Source organism: Pseudomyrmex gracilis, unplaced genomic scaffold, assembly GCF_002006095.1.
Source record: "Pseudomyrmex gracilis isolate BER0280 unplaced genomic scaffold, ASM200609v1 scaffold_13, whole genome shotgun sequence".
Taxonomy (NCBI): Eukaryota; Metazoa; Arthropoda; class Insecta; order Hymenoptera; family Formicidae; genus Pseudomyrmex; species Pseudomyrmex gracilis.
The window spans coordinates 189,734-195,963 of NW_018020597.1; positions in this window are offsets into that span (position 1 = coordinate 189,734).

The following is a 6,230-nucleotide window of genomic DNA, read 5'->3' on the forward strand; positions in this document are numbered from 1 at the left end:
GGTAACCGCGTCGGTATGTGTCATCGGTAACCGTGCCGGTACATATGGATTAAATCTCGGGTCGCTGGCGCGTGCTAGTAGGAGGCAGCCGGAGGAGAACTACTTCTCCTCACGGCGCACGATATGGTGCTCCGCACTGTACATACGCGAAGCGCGATAAGACCGTAATTTTGCAGTCGTCGCGATGTTATCGGGAAGAGAGAGCATTCAAAAGAATACTAATGATATCCGGAAGCGATTTTAAATTCATAAAAACTGCTATCTCTCGATGAAAACACACGTACTTTGCATATTCATTGACATCTAAACGAGCTTCGGTAAACAAGCCTCCAAACTTTTTATTAGATATAAAACAAATCACACCACGTCACTTGATCGTATAAAAAACAAAGAAAGATGAAAAAGTGAAAGATGTTAATGTTCGGCATTAATTATTCAACTTGACTTGTTTACGCAAAATTTAATTCGCGCAAACAGGATCATCTAATCGAGATAAATTTGTGTTTATCGTATCGGATCTCCGCGTTTATAATAATCTTCTTACGAATTGATCGCGGATTCGGCAAACGCCCGATTTCGAGACGCGCGCACGCATATCGCGCGGTTTGGGATAGCTGTGCCGCTTAAGAGCTTCCTTCACATATGTTCCTCTGATATTTGCGCGAGGCAAATGCCATTTTCGATGCAAGTGACCGCACGCTATTAGTTCCGTTATCCGTCTCGCGTAACGTAATGCGACAGATATCGGCACCTCGCGTCCGCGTTGTTACATTCACCCTGGGCGCTGACCATCGACGCGAATCGATGTTTGCGTAGCGTGTCGTTTCATTGCGACGGGGACTACTCGACAATTACGAACACGTATATAAGCGAGTGCGCCGTCTTATATCGACCGCGTGTGTGTACGAAGTGTTAGATTTAACTACTTGTAATTATATATATATAGCGAGACAACATGTGACGTTGAACGTCGAATGACGGGAAGACTAAAACCGTTTGCGATCGGACCTTCGATGTTAAGGCGGGCACCAAGTGGCACGCAAAACAGTTCTACAAAAAATATAACATGTGTATTTGCCTTGGATATAAATAAGTATTTATAACAAGTATTTTTTACAATTGAACAAAAACCGTACTTTTTTATCTCGTTGCAACTTTCACGAATACACGCGGATTATCTGCGGAAGATAGTCCACGGTGATTTTGTTAGATACATTTTTTTTTTCGACAAATCTTTCGCTCACGCATATGTTTATTGCAACACATCATTCCAATCTCCATATCGATTCCCCCGTTGATAATGTGTCATCAGATCAGGATTTCATATGTGACTCATTCGGGAATTTCCGAGAGCACCTGCTCTCTGACGTGAAAGTAGCGCGCCGCGAAACATTCGAGATTAATCGACCTTTCGCGATGGTCCAGACGCGATTAAGACTTCTTTCACGTTCAAGTGACGGACATTGCAGACGCTCGGCTGTCATACGGGTAACGTGATACGTTTTCGATTTTTTGCTGCGAATGTTATTTCGCAAGGTATGTGTTGTCGTTTCTTGAAGACCCTGAAACCGAGTTATCCGGCGATATATTATTCGCGAACACATGTTATGCGCGGAATTAATCATATAACGCAACAGCAATTAATTTAACGTTATGGCTGTCACGTAACGCCCTTATTGTGCGCGTGACACAAAATGCCGCGATAACATCTTGCAACGATGCAAAATGAAAATTTGTATAAATTAATCAATCAATCGCTTGAATACAAATTTTTAATGAACTGTAGGATAATTTGTAATCTGTATCTTAATAGACTATAATTATTGTAAATTATTATTACAAGTATTTATTTAAATGTCACGACAGAAATTGTTGCATTAAAATTCACAATCACGTGTCAAACTATCGCGATAACAATAACACGCAAAAACGAAGACGAAAAAAGATATATAAGAAAAAGAGCGAACTTGTGATCTGTTAATTGTAATTGCGATGACGCTAACTATTTGCATCTCTCTGATAAAATTTACTGACGTAAAACATCTGTGCTTTCCATGCTTTGATATAAGCATCAAGATGATTATGTATTTTTCTTACGGCAATATTTTTCTTAATCTCATATGTGTCGTAGTACGTACTTCACAACTCTAACGACACAATGCGTCCGGCTTACGTAAGTCGCGTTTTTTACGCAACTAAAGCGTAATAATTATAACAAAAATTTGCAATAAATATATTATACGTAATAATAATAAATATTTCGCGTTGTGGGGAAGAGCATCGTTTCAGTCGAAACGCGTAATAAGGAGAGAAATAAATAAATAAAGTCACTTAATTAAGCAAATTGCAACAGTAATAACATATAAGTTAACAAACCCGATTGTGAAAAATTGTTTGCAAATTTCGACAACTCTTCGCAAATTAGTTCGATATAATCTCGCGCGTGTGACGATGCAGTTGCAACGCGCGCGCCAGCCAAACTTACTCGTCGCTGCAGCAGATGAGCCGATAAAGTACCGCGGTACCGCGCGAAGGTATTACGCCTACGCAACGCGAACGGCGTTTACACGAGTATGTTACGCGCATTAATGGACCAACTTCCCGGACATGACGAGTTTCGACGGTCGCCACAGATCGTCACCTGACAATGACATTGTCGTCTGTCGCGATGCAGACGCGCGATGTGCAGAAGCTTCTACCGCTTCTTCTTATCCGGAAATGTTTTATCACGTCGAAAACTTAAGAGAATACAAATGAAAATTCGGCAGAATAAGACACGATTAACGGACCTTGGTTCGCGTTACTTATTCATGTCGCGCGTTTTCGATGCGTCATAATTTCTTTTCATGCAGTCTCCGTTTTTTACGTCACGAATATATTAGTATAAGCACACATTATTGTTACACAAATAGGAAGCAAATAACAAGCATTGTAATGGAACACAACAGTCAAGGCTAAAAATCACATGTTATTCGATGCGCAAGATGTCAATAAACCAACTCGCGACCGGAATTATTCAGATGCGCGCAAATCCCTTGGAGACAAATGCTTCCGTGCGCGCGCGGTGTATCTCATTATTCGTTCAAGTTTATAAACCGAGACGATTCCGGTCCAATTCACGGTGTCTGCAATCGGCCGATCTTACACGATGGACTCGGCGATGTGTCTGGACGGCGCGCGTATCTGCTCTTATCTGGTCTCCGCCACCTATAGTTTTTGCAATTCAGGTGTTTGCGTGTGTGTAACATGAAATATTGCTACCGTGAACACACGTTGTACAAGTTGGCGATTTCTACCGCATATATACGTCGACGTGAAAATCCTATCGTGTCGGTTTGCAATCTGGCCGGAATGCAAACGCGCAGGAAAATAAAAATCTCGCAAATAAAACGCGAAAAGGAAAATTAATAACTATAGCAACGGTGTGTGACTCGCGCGAACGATGTGTCTGTACACATAAGATATGCACGCGGTATATGTTTGCAGTTGGAAGCGTACGCGTACAGATTCGCGTCGCAAATATAAACTCGGTGGGAGAAGCACTTGGAGCTATAAAATATGCTACTTGCACAATTGTAATTATGTAATCGAACGCGCTTACTGCGCGCGCGTACTTTCGCTGTAACGATGTTATCTGTGTGCAGATAGGTTAAAAAAATCATATTATCGTTGATCTTAAAATATGCTTTAAACACTCGCTTTCCGCAAAGAGATCGTTGAATCGAGATTACAGATCAATTTTTGTTTCGGTAGTCGTAAATCTCGAATATACACAGACAGCAAGAATATATGACGAGCACGACAAAGTATAATTAAATTACTATCACATGCGCGTGCGCGCGATCGTTTCACTTTCATTTTATTTTACTGACAAGTTTTCTTCTCTCGCGAGAGTTTTAATAAACGGAGGAATTTGTGTCTTGTAATTTATTGTTTCTCGATAAAATGTATTTTTTAATTGGCTATTAAGGAACTTCAAACACACGTACGTGTTACACAGATAAGATGGCGTGAACATAAAATTGTTGATAGTTCAAACGACATGTTGAGAAACAAAATTCATATAAAGAGAAGAAACGAGGAAGCAACACGCAAGTGAACAACATATTAAACCAATTAGAAGACGCTTCAACAAGCGTCAATATGTAACTAGTAACTACTGATACGTGAATGTGTATTGGCGATCGTAAATTATAAATATATTATAAATATACATTGCGTGTCTCATCTGCAGCAGGTTATTTGTTTGTACAGTTAAAAACAGTTAACACTTTTTATTTTCGACGTGTTTGAGCGAAAAAATACGCACGAGATGACGATAAATTAAAGAAGACTCAGTCGCGAAAGCAAACAAACGACGCTAATTATAATTTCGAAATTTGCACGTTGAAAGGAAACAACAACAGATAACTTACAATTTAACCAGAAATCATAAAAACGCGCGGAGATATCTCTTGACTCGCGTGATGTGCGAGTTGAGTAATAGTTTGATTATTTTCATCTGAGATGCGAAAATACTCTCTCTTGCTCGAAAAAAAGAATACGCGACTAAATCCGTTTACGATGTTACTATATATGGAAATCCAAAATTTCTGAAAAAGATTATGATGTAGCACACAAAACACGATTCAAAAATTACTTGCTGCCGTCTAACTGCGTAAAAAAATATTTTATATGAAATTCGCAATTAATTCTTGATATTTGGTTACTCCAAGTGATATCACGCTATGAGACATGGACAAACATGATAAAAAGTGTCTTATCTGATAACAGTCGTGCGCGATAACATATTCAAGGTAGATAAAACCATTTTTAGTCGCTTATGTAAGATCAACAGGAAGCGGAATATTTTCAACTTTTGAGTTAAAAAAAAAACTGTAAGTTGAAAAATAGCGAAAAAGAACAGAATCTTTTTATTTTAAAGATGAAACAATATCTCCTTTAATAATTTTAAAAGTTTTCCTTATCTTCTTGCTTCTGTGAATTTTTTTCTTGCCTTTTCAATTAGGAGATGCTGTATGAATATAAGTAATAAACATTAAATATTCAGACAGGCATAAAAAAAAGCCAGACAGGCATAAAAATGTCTAAAAGACGGTTTTAAATCGTCTTTTAGTCGTTTTTTTTTTTTTTTTTTTGTGCTGTTTGAGTATACACGTGTGTTTTCTCAAGATATAGACAAGACACTATCTTTGGATATATAGTGGCTTTTGTTAATATTCTGTAGATGACGCGACATTCTCAATAGTTTCTTTGTATAGAACTCTATTGTATCGACAAATAATGCGTCTCAGAATGCACTTCTTTGGTTTTATTAATTATTCAAATCTTTAAACGCATGCTATAATGTGTATGTGTGTGTAGTAGTCAAAAAATTACTATATTCTTCTACTAGAATAAAATATTTAATGTCAAACAAATATATTAAAAACTAAAGCACAAATATTATAAAATTATAACTTATAACACACGTGAGTTTTAAGTTTAATATCAATTTCCAAAATATCTACATTTATACACATCTTATTCCAAAATATATTTTAATGTATCTACAAACGGTGATATATATGTCGTTACCAACACATGATCAAACAGATGATGAAACACACACACACACACACACATACAAAGAATAATTTTCACAGCGTATGAATAAGTTTAGCTAAAAAAAAAAACATTTATTAAAACACGCTTAACATGTATAAATCTGTAATTAGGAACAACATTTCCTTTTTTATATAACCGGTTATAAAATTACTTTGTAATACATAGTTGCTTTTATTTCTCGATACATACCTGCTCACCCACGTGATTTACGAAACAATTTTAGTAAATGAATAAGAATAGGGCTCTGGAAGTAAGTCCTTCGCGTGTACTTTATACAAATTGTTATTATTTTTCTCCTCTCCAGTGATAAGAAAATATTCGTTATTGAAATTTTATTACATTGTGCAAAATTATTGCGAAAAACAGAAATTGTGTGACACACAATTCGCGCACCTAACTTTTACTGCTTTTATCTTATCGTCGCTACGCTTATCACCCGTTTTATCTATAGCTTTTAAAAGATATTTTCCAGATACATAAGCTGTGTACATTATTCTTCATAGTTCCTCCGATCACTCGTAAATTTTATCTCGATGATAGACGAGCTCTTTATCGATTGCGATCTCTCTGAGATTTCCTAGAAAAGTTCATTTTAAAACTCATCTTCAGAATTATCAGAACTA